The sequence below is a fragment of the Cervus elaphus genome, chromosome 32, assembly GCF_910594005.1.
Source record: "Cervus elaphus chromosome 32, mCerEla1.1, whole genome shotgun sequence".
In the NCBI taxonomy this organism is placed as follows: Eukaryota; Metazoa; Chordata; class Mammalia; order Artiodactyla; family Cervidae; genus Cervus; species Cervus elaphus.
The window spans coordinates 33,926,251-33,940,233 of NC_057846.1; the positions used below are offsets into that span (position 1 = coordinate 33,926,251).

The 13,983-nt window shown below is 46.3% G+C and overlaps 1 protein-coding gene across 3 annotated transcripts in view; it reads left to right on the plus strand.

The window, feature by feature from the left end:
• The window catches only part of RBPMS (RNA binding protein, mRNA processing factor), a 196,983-nt gene that overhangs the window by 154,349 nt on the left and 28,651 nt on the right, over positions 1–13,983 (plus strand). The gene's annotated exons all lie outside the window — the stretch shown is intronic.

Consider the following 13,983-nt stretch of genomic DNA (forward strand, 5'->3'; position numbering starts at 1 on the left):
AGCAGGGATGACACGGGTTTTACCAGGCTGGCCCACCCACCTCTCCTCTGTGCACTCAAGATGTGACACTCTGCCAATGGCTTGTGAATATTCTCGTCCTTCCCTGTGGATCAGTCAAGGGCGCATCATACATACATACATACAGCATTGATGTCCCAGGACCAGCAGTGGACATCAATGGAGAACCGAGAGGGATGGAGTTTCTGAGCTCATAGAGCAGCAGGTGGGAAGGGATGAGAGCAGGGGCTCAATTCAGACACAGCTTCATTCAGAAATGCCTCACGTGGCCCAGAGGCCAGCGTGCTACTGCCTGTGTGTGGATTTGTATTGTTTGTCCTCTAAGGCAGGGGTCCCCGACCTCTGGGATCTAATGAGTTAATGCACTGAGCTGGAGCCTAGGAAATAACAATAGAAATAAAGTGCACAACAAATAGAACGCACCGAATCATTCCCAAACCATCCTCGCCCCACCCACTCCCCATCCATGGAAAAAGTGTCTTCCACAAAACCAGTCCCTGGTTTCAGAAAGCCTTGGGGATCACTGCCTCAGGTGTATTTTGAGGTTCTGCTTCATCAGCTACTAGAGTCATCTTCAAGCTTTTAAAAATGGACAGCTATGACAGATTATTAAAATGTCTGCCTTTATTTCCAGGACCAGAGCCTGTGCAGATTTAGACTGATATTTTCTTAAAAGTCAAGGGAATGTGCCAAATTATACATCGTTTGGGTTGATTATTTGTCAATTTTACATGCGCTTGACAGTGTAATAAGTTGCAGGCACTTAGTAACATCAATTAAATTTAACAGACTTTGTTTTAATGTCATACTATTTCCCTCAAAACTGTGCACATTCTCTTATAAACTCTACTCGGCCATGCCTTGTGACTTGCTGGGTCTTAGTTCCGCGTCCAGGAATTGAACTGGCACCCTCAGCAGTGAAAGTGAGAGGAGTCCTAGCCCCTGGACCATTTGGGAATTCCCTAGATTTAATAAACTTTGATCGAATATCTTTCGTGTGCCAGACAGAAGTGATGGGAGTAGGAGATTACAACTTGGGGAGGGAGAAAGATACAGAAAGAGATCATTGTCAATGCAAGTGATAGGAGCAGTAGTTAGAGCTGCCAGGAAGATTATTTGGTCCTTCCTGGATTTTTTTTTAAGAGATCAGCATGCGTTAATGAGGACTTTCCTAGGCAGCACCTGCTCCAAGTAAGAATCTGGCAATGTGTGAGTTCAGCTTGGTTAACTTATTAATATAATGGAGAGGTTTTTTTGTTTCTAAAATTGTCCATGTTTGTTTAGTTTTGTTTGTAATAATAATCTCCAATATTGGCATACTAAAAGCTGGTACAAATATTTCTGTTTCTGTTGGGAATATCTGTTGAAGCATTTCAACACAACATTTCAACAGAAAGATGTATCAAGGTCCTTAAAAATTCTCATCACCTTTGACACAGTCATTTTCGCTCTTAGAATTTACCTCAGAGAAAATCAGCATATGCAAAGATTTATGCCTAACAGAGCATTTATCAAAAATGATGAACTTCCCTGGCCATCCAGTGGTTAAGACTCTGCATTTCCAGTGCAGGGGGTGGAGGTTTGATGCCTAGTCAAGGAACTAAAGATCCCACATGCCTTGTGATGTGGCTAAACCAAAAAGGAGGAGAAAAAAAAGATAAATTTCTGTTAGATAAATATACTATACTAGGCACTGGGGATACTGTGGTGAGCAAAAGAGACACAGGCCCTGCGCTCAGGGAGCTTATCATTTAATGAAACAGTTCTGTAGATTATCTCTTTGTGTAACTAAATAGTGTAGTGTTAGTTGCTCGGTTGTGTCCGACTCTTTGCGACCCCATGGACAGCAGCCCTGCAATAGCCTGCCAGGCTCCTCTGTCCATGGAATTCTCCAGGGAAGAATACTGGAGTGGGTTGCCATTTCCTCCTCCAATAACTAAGCAGAGATGTATCCAAACAGCAGTTTTATTAAAAGACACCTATGCATGTATGTTCTTGTGAACATCTCTCCCTTCCTCACTTTCTTCCCCCAGCAAATGATGTCAATACATCTATGCCCCAGGAAGTCAGTAGCAAGTGGAAGTTTTACTGAAGCACAAAGTGGTTATTTTTTCCTTAAATACTTTTTAAACAGAGCAAGAAATTTCTTCTGCTTTCTTTCTACTCCCGCCAGTATTCTCAGTAAAGCACACGTTGTTATCATTTCTCATCTACCATCTCTGTGATCCACACCTGTAATTTCTCACGCCTTCTCTCTCCCTTACTTAGTGCTTATCTACGTATTCTATGTCTCCTAACTACTTTTGTAGAACTCATGTCAAAATTACCTTATGACTGGGGACTTCTCTGGTGTCCAGTGTGGTTAAGGCCTTGCCTTTCAATGCAGGGGGTGTGGTGGGTTCCGCCTCTGGCCAAGGAGCCAAGACACGGAACAGAAGCAGTATTGTAACAAGTTCAATAAACACTTGAGAATTGGTCCGCATCAAAGAAATATTTTTTTTTTTAATTTTACCTTATGACCATGCTTTTCTTTTTATTAGAATTTTTAAAAATTAAGTGTTCATTACACACCATCAGTGCCCAGAGACGCCGACCAGAATTGTCATGTTGCCAAAATGACCTCTTGTGATATTTATTCAGCCACCCCTAAAGTAGTGTTTTGTTTCTTCTTTGTTTTTGAAGGTGGTGACCTGTCTTTTCTAACTTGCAAAGTGAAACTTTATGGCTTGTGGGGAAGATGTTTGGCTAGGAGAAAAAAAAAACCCACCGTTTTAACAGTGGGTCAGAGCATGAGCCCTGTAGCCGAACTGCGTGTATTCAGACCATGGCCCCGTTCCTCCCCGCTGCGTGGCCCTGTGCCTGTCACTTCATCTCTCTAAACCCTTAGTTAGATCCTGCTTTTGTGACGTGGAGTAATAATCGCAGTACCTCATAAGGATGTTTTGGCAAATAAATAGGTTCAAGTCTGGAAAATATTTTGCACCAAGTATGTACTGTATAAATACCCTTATTCTGACCATCTGCTATGTGGCTGGTCCCATGGACAGCCACACACCCACTCTTCTGGACAGTTCTGAGATCCCTTTATAATTAAATTAGCTACCACAGATGGAGAAGTCTGTTTAGGCAGCAAAAGAGGCAGAAGAAACATTTTACCTGACAATACAGTTCTGGATGATTATAGAGGAGGGAGGGGGTGTGCTGTGTAAAAGGAAAGATATATCCATTCAGGGAATATTTATCGGGTTCCTCCTTTGCTCCAGACACTGTGAAAAGGGCACGTTAGTAAATACAGCTATTAATAGTATAATCGCTAGTAGGGAATATCTAGTGGATTCTTGAGAGTATTCTGTCTTCATGAAGCTTACCTGGGTCTCTAGCAGAGGAGAGCTGGGTGAGGTTTTATGTTGTATGTGTGTCTATTAGTTGCTCAGTCGTGCCCAACTCTTTGCGACCCCATGGGCTGTAGCCCCCCAGGCTCCTCTGTCCTTGGGATTCTCCAGGCAAGAAGTCTGGAGTGGCTTGCCATTTCCTCCTCCTGGGGATCTTCGTGACCCAGTGATTGAATCTGGGTCTTCTGCTTTGGCAGGCAGTTGGCGCACCATCTGAGCCACCAGGGAAGCCCTTTATGTTGTTTATATGATAGAAAACCAACGCTTGGGATTTCCCTTGTGGTCCAATGGCTGATTCCATGCTCCCAATGCAAGGGGCCCAGGTTCAATCCCAGGGAACTAAGATACCTCATGCTTCAACTAAGTTCCAGAAAGCTGCAAATAAGACCCAGCGCAGCCAAATATATTAAAAAAAAACAAACAAACAAAAAAAAAAAACGAACAAACATAAAACCACCAGTGCTTTCTGGAAATAGAGCTCCCGTTAAACATCTAGATTTGATTGCAGTTAATTCCTTGTTGACAGGCTCTCAGAGAGAAACCCTAAAAGTTCAGTTGCGATGTCTGAGTGGGAAATTGCTAGGGAAGTTCTGGGTGATCCTCCACCCTGCAGTTCCAGGTCTCAGGAAGGAAGAAGTATGAAAATGTCCCATTCTGATGAGCAAGAGGCTGTAACAGTGATGACTTTAATCAAGTCACCAGAGAAACAGTTTTCCTGCAGCTTGTTCTCTGGGTTTCCTTCCGCACTCAGGTCAAGGGTCAGTTTAGTTCAGTTGCTCAGTTGTGTCTGACTCCTTGCCACCCCATGGACGGCAGCACGCCAGGCTTCCCTGTCCATCACCAACTCCTGGAGCTTGCTCAAATTCATGTCCATTGAGTCAATGATGCCATCCAACCATCTCATCCTCTGTCCTAGACTGGAAGGTAGTTTGACATGGAACATCTGCCCAGTAAGGAAAGAATGGGACCCTGGGAGCAGTGACTGCTCTTGGCCCGGCCCAAAAACCATTAACTGGAGGGGAGGTACCCCAGTTGAATAAAGACCAGCTTGCTTTTGGAATTTCCTTGGCATACCATTTTTGGTCTGGGTTAGCCTGCAGGTTTAAAGGGTTGCTCTAGGAATATGTGTTAGGAGAGAAGAATGTGAGTGGAAAGACTGTGGAAGTCTTTAGGAAACCAGTTTAAAAGTCAAGAAGAGTCCAGCTGGGAACCTCATTCAAGTGGTAGAAATAAGGGTGGAAAGGGAGAGATAGTTATGAGAAAGGCATGGAGGAAGTGTCACCGTGTGAATAGGGAGAGAAGTGGAGGGTCTGGAGATAACTGATTCACACTCTGGTTCTGTCACTTGCTGTGAGCCAGTGGACGAGGAATGGAACCCCTGAGTACCTCTGCCTCCCCCAGGGGCATGAGCATGGTGGGTGTCATGCAAGATACGCTCCATAAACATTAGCTACTTTCTTGCTTCTCTTATTATTGTTCGTCTCTGTCATCATCTTTAGTGTGTTAAAACTCTAGTCATTGGATATGAGAAATGAAAGAGGCTTGTACCTGAACGGATGGGATAATGGAGTGTGGGGAGGTATAAAGAGGCATTGGTTTATGAGTGATAATGAGTGCATTTTTGGATGAGTTGACTTGAATGTATTTAGGATGTCTGCACTGAAGAGGAAATCGTAGCTGTAGATTTATGTTGTTGTTCAGTCACTGAGTTGTGTCCAACTTAGCGACCCCATGGACTGCAGTCTGCCAGGCTCCTCTGTCCTCCGCTGTCCCTTGGAGTTTGCTCAAATTCGCATGCATTGAATTGGTGATATCTAACCATCTCATCCTCTTTTGCCCCTTCTCCTTTTGCCCTCAGTCTTTCGCAACATCAAGGTCTCTTCCAGTGAGTTGGCTCTTCACATCAAATGGCTAAAGTATTGATGCTTCAGCATCAGTCCTTCCTATGAACATTCCAGGTTGATTTCTTTAAGGATTCCTTGGTTTGATCTTCTTGCAGTCAAGGGACTCTCAAGAGTCTCCTCCAACACCACAGTGTGAAAGTATCAATTCTCAGGCACTCCGCCTTCTTTATGGTCCAGCTCTCACATCTGTACACAGCTACTGGGTAAAACCATAGCTTTGAATGTACAGACCTTTTGTCAGCAAAGTAATGTCTTTGCTTTTTAATACACTATCTAGGTTTGTCATAGTTTTCCTTCCAAGGAGCAAATGTCTTTTAATTTTATGGCTGCAGTCACCTTCTGCAGTGATTTTTAGAGCCTAAAAAAGTAAAATCTATCACTGCTTCCACTTTTTTTCCACTTTTTGTAACTTTTTCCACTGAAGACTTAGGAATTATCCTAAATTGAATTAGTAATTGAAGCAAAGGAAATGGCCAAGAACTGGATTACAGAGCAGGCAGAGGGACTTCGCTGGTGGTCCCTTGGTTAAGAATCTGCTTTCCAGTGCAGGGGATATGGTTTGATCCCTGGCCTGAGTGCCACAACTGAGACCCAGTGCAGCAGAATAAATACTAATTTCAAAAAAAGAGCAGGTAGAGTAGAGGGGGTGCTGAGCACTGATTGATTTTTCCTGGGGTCTCCAGCACTGAACGCAGCTGGCTCCCTGTGCAGAACACACAAACTACAGTCATGATTGGTATCACATCCTTTTGAACTTTTCAACGAATCTTTTGCTTGTCCCCCTACACTTACCTTCTTGGGGAGCTGATGAAGTATGTGACCTTTTGTGGGAACCAAAAAACATGGCCATGGTTTGGGCCATGATAACAAATTCCCACCAGAAGGGTAGCTGAAAACAACTGAGATATATTCTCACCGATTAGGAGGAGGGAAGTCTGAAGTCAAGGCATTCACAGTGTAGGCTTCTTCTGGAAACTCAGACCGTCCCGTGCATCTCATAGCTTCTAGTGGTTCCTTGGCTTGTGGCTGCATCATCCAACCTCTGTCCTCATCTTCACATCACCTGCTTCTCTATGTCCTCTGCTCTTCTTATAAGGACATCAGTCTTTGGATTTAAGCCCACCACCAAATCTAGGATGATTTCATCTCAAGATCCTTAAATAATTAAATCTCCAAAATTCGTGTTATCCAAAAGGTTACATTCTGAGGTTGCAAGCAGACATGAATTTTAGTGGGGACACTCTTCAACCCCTTAGAGCCTGAGTGCCCTGCGCTCGGCCACTGAAACTGGGAGTGGACTGTATTCTTAGCCCTAACAGAAGAGCATGTCCTAATGGGATAGTCCTCAAAAGAGTGGGCCTCGTAAGGCTGGTTTTTGAAGGGTTTGCTTAACAAACTTGGATCAACTGCTTGCGGAGGTATGTGAGTAGGAGTTGCTTGCTTAACAGAGTCCTGGATTTATTTTTCTTGTTTGGAATTTTTCATCATACTTGGGCCTTCTATGACATGGCTGCTGTTTTTTCTGGCTGAATTCTTCATCTATCAGGCAGGCTCTCGTGAAGTTTGTTCTAGTATATTGAGTATGCTGAATGCTGGAGGTGAAGACCACTTGTGCTCCAGGGAGCCGGAACCATGAGATGTGGGTGAAAATAAGTGAAAGTGGTAATCGCTCAGTCATGTCTGATTCTTTGTGACCCCATAGACTGTAGCCCACCAGGCTCCTCTGTCCATGGAATTCTCCAGGCCACAATACTGGACTGGGTAGCCATTCTCTTCTCCAGGGGATCTTCCCTACCCAGGAATTGGACCCGAGTCTCCCACGTTGCAGGCAGATTCTTTACTGTCTGAGCCACCAGGAAAGCCCAAGACATGGGACCTGTGTTCTAATCCCAGTTCAGACACTGAAATTTTTCTCATCATTAAAATAAGACATCCATTCCTGTCCCTTTCTCCAGAGATTTTTTAAAAAAATATTTATTTGAATGTGCCAGGTCATAGTTGCAGCATGTGGGATCAAGTTCCCTGACCAAGGATGGAACCCAGGCCTCCTGCATTGGGAGCAGAGAGTCTCAGCCACTGGAGTAGAGTCTTCTCCACTTCTCTGAAGTCTGTCTTGAGAGTTTTTAATATGGATTTGGAATAATGATGTGCAACTATTATATACACAGTCTCTCAGCTGTGTATAAAAAGCATGAAAATAGGTGTTATTAATACAGGGTTGAAGTATAATCTTAAAAGGTAGCATTTGGAGACTTCCCTGGCAGTCCAGTGGTTAAGACTCTGTGCTTCTACTGCAGGGGACATGGGTTCAATTCCTGGTCGGGGAACTAAGATCCCACAAGCTGTGCGGTATAGCCAAAAAAAAAAAAAAAAAAAGGATTTGCATGCTCTCACCTTCATCCTCTGTCCCTGCCTATTTCTCTCCCACACAGAGTTGAATTAATCTACAATTTGATAATTTCCTCCTAAAGGGCAATTTCTCTTTTTTGTTTCTCAATTCATTTTATCAAATACACAGCAAATAGTTGACTTCTTAATACCTTCTGATGTACTGGTCTAGGCACCAGGGTAAGCAGAGGGTGTCTCTGACACTGGGAGGTGCAGAATGTAGCAAAACACAGAGAGAAGGGACTTTGCTGATGGTCCAGAGACTAAGACTCTGTGCTCCCAACGCAGGGTACCCAGGTTCGCGCCTCGGTCATGAACTAGATCTGACATGGCTCAACTAAAGTTCCCGCATGCTACAACTAATAAGACACTCCACAAGAACACAGAGAGGATTCTAATGGCCCCAAAGATGGTCGTTGTCACCTCCCTTCTACCCTCTAGGAAGTGACATCTAAGGGGAGTCCTTTAAAGAATGAATAAGAGTTACACCAGGTGAAAGGAAGGTGCATGCCTGACAGAAGGGATGTGTATGTACTAGACCTAGAAGTGGGAAGGGAACCATGTATGGTCAAGCCAGGTGAATAACTCACTGATCCTAGACCAGGAGGGAAAACCCGGTGAGAGTAAGGGCTGGAGGGGCTAGGGGATTCACAAACTATCCAGACATCAAAGGGAAATCATACAAAGGTTTTAAGCTGGGGAGTGACAGTACTGAATCATATATTTTAAAGTTCTTGGGTGCAGGAAGCCTTTTCAGTAATCCAGTGATGGTAGTTAGGATTAAAGTGATGTGATGAGATAGATTCAATAGGACCTTGGTGAAAGATTGGATGAGGGTAGGGTGACTTCCAAGTCATCCTGGCTTGGACATCTAAGCAGCATCTTTTACTGAAATCTGGGACCAAGGAAGACAGGCCATTGGAGGGAGTATGTTTCCTTTTGTAAATATTGAGCATGATACGGCTGTGGAATATTTCCAAATAGAAATATCCAAGAAACAAAGTAGACGCTGACTTAAAGTTCTTGGGCCTTGTGTTCTCTGCTGTACGAAGGTTATGTCCTTTAAAGCTTCTCCTTGTTCCTCTTGATCTCCATTGTTTCTAAGAGTCCTTCATCTTCACCTGAGTTTCAGCGTGACCTTAGACTGGAAACTTCCCCTGTCTGCCTCCTTGTTTCCTCATCCCGAAGAAAAGGCAGACTGGGTGATCTTCAGGAGCTCTTTGGGGTTAAACCTTCATCAGAGACTTTGCAGTTATTTCATTTCAAAGAGATTGGAGGGTCAAATTGGGGAATCTGTGCCTTGTTTGTTAGAATTCAGTTTGAACTGTTCTGGTTGCATCTTCCTATGCTAAGAAAAGGGAGACCCAACAACTGCGTGTATCCTCAGTGGTGCAGAAGGAGAAAGGATGTGACCAGTTCTGGGGCAATGCGAAAGAGTTGAGCCAGCCTTTCAGGAGGGTCGACTTAGGCCCAGACAAAAGCCCAGGCCTCCTGATCTCTCTCTGCTCCCTTGGCCCTGGCTCACTCAGCCTCGCTGACTCCCAAGTCATCCCCACGGGCTCAGGCCATCAGAGGTTCTCTTGTTTTAGCCTTGCTTTCCTACTAAATTGGCACAGGATGGGCCGAGACTAAGGAAGGTGAAGCCCGCCTGAGCTCTGCTCCTTCCGGGGGGTGGTCAGGTGAAGGGCTTGCTCTATGGAAAACCCAGCTCTTTACCTATTACAATTTTCTCAAACCACGTTAGCAACAACAGCAGCAAAAAAAGCATACAGATGCAAAAAAGCTCGTTCAGCTTACTACCTCCTTGCATCAGAGGAGAGCGTGTGCGTTTTCAGGGAGTTTCAGCCTCTCAGTGAAGTGGCGGTGTTCTTGTGAACTCCTCCTTTCCAGGTGTGATCCTGCCCCGGGCCGGCCACCTCCCCTGTGCCTCTATGGCTCTGTCACCCATGGGTAGCTCTGAGCCTAGTGACTCAGCGGTAAAGAATCCGCCTGCCAACACAGGAGACATGGGTTTGACCCCTGGGTCAAGAAGATCCCCTGCAGGAGGAAATGGTAACCCACTCCAGTATTCTTGCCTGTGAAATCCCATGGACAGAGGAGCCTAGAGGGCTACAGTCCATCAGTCCATGGGGTCACAAAGAGATGGACACAACTGAGCGACTAAACAACAGCTGAGCCAAGCAAGGGATGCCAGGCTGGGTCTACTTTGACCCTCCAGTTTCTCTTCACAGAGCAAGTCCAGGATGATCACTTTCATTTGCATCTTCTGTCCTGGAGTGTCTCATTCATTTATTCCACAGGTACTATGTCACAGCACTTTGAAAGCAAAATACCCCAGGCTTTACTCAGGTAGCTACTGACGTTAGCGGTTCTCAGAGTGAAGTGTGTGCCAGGATCACCTGGAGGGCAGCATTCCCTATTCAGTGGGTCTGGGGTGGAGCGGAGAACTTGCCTTTCTCCCGTGCTGCTAGCTGCTGGTCTGGGGAGCACCTTTTGAGAAGCACTGGCCCCCAATATAGCGCTCTGGGGGGGCTGCCGTGCCGCTGGGCAGCTCCACCTTAGAACACGGGGAAGGCCATGAATAAGTCTTACCTGGGTTGTTTATCTTTCTTGCTGTTACTTTACCTGCTGTGTGGCTTGGGTCAGATTTCTCAGCCCCTCACTCATGAGACCATTAAGTGTTAGTCGCTCTGTTGTGTCCAACTCTTTGCAACCTCATGGACTGTAGCCTGCCAGGCTCCTCTGTCCATGGGGTTTTCTAGGCATGGAAGTGGGTTGCCATTCCCTTCTCCAGGGGATCTTCTCAACCCAGGGGTTGAACCCGGGTCTCCCATGTTGGAGGCAGATTCTTGACCATCTGAGCCACAGGGGAAGTCATTAAACCTCACTCGGGATCCCCTTTGGCCTCAGCGCTCCCTGGTACCTTGGCCATTGAAGTCGGGCTGGGAGGCCTGCTTTTTGCCCTCTCTGCAAGGGGTTTCCAGGAACTGTAGGAGTGAATTCAGACTTCAGAGATTTGGAAGAGGAGCTTGCTTTAAAAACTGGGCCCCTGGATGAGAACCACTGGAGGAGTGGTTTTCAAACAGTTACCTCCAGAACCCTGGTGTTCTCCGGGAACTGTCACGGGAGTGGAGTTCCTCCAGCCAGGACCACCAGAGAGTCAGCCCAGACCGCTTGACTTCTATTAAAAAAGAATTTCTGGGAAACATGTTTGAAAAAAGGTTCCATTGCTTTTATTTTTAACTTTGAAAACTCCAGCTCCAAAACACTTGCTCTGATTTGAGCCTCCCTTGGCTCAATATTTTGGGTGCATGTGACAGACAGTGCCAGGGTTGAGAAATTTTAGATCTAGTTCCTCTGGCTATTCCCTCAGTTCCTTTAACAAAGAAAACAGTGGTATCTCTTTAAAGAAGTTTTGGGATTTTCTGTCAGGTGCTGTTCAGTGTAGCAAGCATGACTGCATGCTGAATGCCAGGCTCAGAGCCGGGCCGGGGGTGCAGAGTAAGACCTGGCTCTTGCCTGGAGGATGTGTTGGTAGTCACCCGTTCGCTGCCCTCCTGTCTCTGCACTCACCACACAGAGCATCTCCGCTGATACCCTGAGTTCATCTTCCTCCTGACCAACCTTCCACGTGCCTCTTAACATTTACAGTAACTCCGGATTCCATTCTAAGAGGAGAAGGGAGAGCTGATGAGCTGGAGCAAAGGATTTACCCAGTGTACGTCCCCCCTGATCTCTTATCTTAGGCTTTGCTTCACTGGGGCTTCCCTAGTGGCTCAGATGGTAAAGAATCTGCCTGCAGTGCAGGAGACCCCCTATTCGATCCCTGGGTTGGGGAGATTCCCCTGGAGAAGGGAATGGCTACCTACTGCAATATTCTTGCCTGGGAAATCCCATGGACAGAGGAGCCTGGTGATCTACAGTCCATGGGGTCACAAAAGAGTTGGACACGACTGATAGACTAATACTTGGACTTTTTCACTACCTGACTATAGTATTACTCTGCATTTGGGATTTAGGACAGCAGTCCCCAATGTTTTTGGTACCAGGGACTGGTTTTATAGAAGATAATTTTCCCACAGACTGGTGTGGAAGGGGTGGTTTGGGGATATTTCAAGCACATTAAATTATCTTGCACTTTTCTATTATTATTGCATTAGATCCTGGAACTTGGGGACCTCTGGCTGAGAGGACTTGGAAGCAAGCCCCCCATTCTGCTGGGCTAGGCTTTAGTATTTATTTATTGGTTGCACTGGGTCCTCCATGCTTTGTGGGCTTTTCTTTAGTTCCAGCAAACAGGGGTTACTCTTGTTGCAGAGCATGAGCTGTAGGGTGTTATAGCTTCTGTAGTTTCTCCCGGGCTCTAGAAAACAGGCTCAGTAGTTGTGGCACATGGACTTAGTTGCTCAACAGCATGTTCGATCTTCCCGGGCCAGGGATCGAACTCTGCATCGTCTCGGCAATGTCTCCTGCATTGGCAGGCAGATTCTTTTCCACTGAGCCACCAGGGAATCCGTGGGCTAGGTTTTGTGCAAATGTCCATCAGTGACTGGTCCAGTGTGAAGTAGAGCTTTAGGACAAGATGTGGAAAGATCTGGAAATCACAGATTCCATCAGGCTGAGATTGAAACCCAGACCCTAGGTCTTTAGAATCAGATACCTTAAAAGACATACTTTCTAGAAACTCTCTGAAGGGAGCCCCCCAGAGCACCCTGCAAGGCTCCCTCACCTTCAGGCAGCAGGCTGAGCAGAAACCCTGGGTGGTGGTTATCGTTCTCTGCTGTCACTGTGGGGCCGGACGAACATGGGCCGAAAGATGACTGTGCTGGGTCTTGAGACTCTCTTGACTTTTTTAAAAACAGACTCAGAATGTCTTAAAATAACCTGGTAGCTGAAATAACAGCAGCAGCCACAGTCGCGGCCTGCCATTCCTGAGAATGGTTGTTTGTTTAAAATCTGAGGCATTGGTTCTGGCAGCGGTTGGTTTCCACGAGCCCAGGCTCTCCCAAGAGTTGTTGCTCTAATGGAAATCATATGGTCTCATCACCACAGGGATCACGGGGCTCTGCTAACCCCTCGGTAAGGAATTTCCTTCCAGAAACTACACACACACCTCCACACCCTAGAACTGTGGAAGCAGGTGGTGGAGACCTATCACTTTAAAGAGGATTATGATGTTAATATTTTCCCATCCAAATAATTAACTGTTCGTCCCCTCTTTTGGCCTAGGTTTCCCAGCCTAGCTAGACCAGCAGACTGTGTTCCCATCACCATGAGGAGGTCGCTTTGACAGCCTTGTTGACAGGGAGTTGGGGTGCCCGTGTGGCCAGAGTCTCATCAGCCCACCTTGTCGAGATCCCCTGCCTGGCCCCTAAAGGGTCATCATCAACAGCCCTTGACTCCCCCTCATCCTTTCAGAAGCTCTTCCTGGGACTGCCCTGGTGGTCCAGGAGCTAAGATTCCCATGTGCCTCGCAGCCAGAAAACCAAAATATAGAACAGGAGCGGTATTGGAACAGTCAATAAAGACTTTAAAAGTGGTCCACATCAAAAATAATTTTAAAAAAGAGAGAGAGAAACTGTTATCACAATGACAACTGAGTTGATTTAAAAAAACAAAAACTCTTCCATGCTGGCTGGAGACAGAAGCCCCGCACACACCCGTCGCCTGATGAGACGCTCCTGTGGGCTTGGCTGCCTTCTGCTCATTCTGTAGGGTGGTCTCACACTCAGCATGACACCTTCTGTTTCTAACCGCCTCCCCACACTACAAATCCTGCCCAGAGTCAGAATTTGGGGAGATAGGGGAGACCTGGAATGAAGATTTGGGGCGGCTTAGATGGCGAGAAGGAAGCAAGTGACTCTCTGGACCTGGGGTCACGTGCACTGTCGACCTCTGGAAAGTCCTGAATGGCAGAGTCACTAATGGCTTTAGGGGTCACCTTTCCTGACTCCCTTGGCAGTCCCAGGGAGCATCCTTGGCCTACATGCTGCCAGACTTTGGCAGGTGATAAAAGCACATACTGAGATGCTGCTTCACGGGTTCCGGATGCGTAACTGTTGACTGTGGGTATTTCTGCCTTGAGACATACCCCACCCCCGTGTATGTGTGGTGGCTTCAGCAGGCCGCTTCCTGATGCATTCTGAGATCCCAGCACTTGCCCTTCAATCTGGCAAAACTGCAGCCTGACCCGTGTGGACTCTGAGCCGAACAAGGAACATTGAGACCAGCTGGTCGGCATCACAACTCACGTGTTTTCCCTGGAAAATGAAATCAGTGTC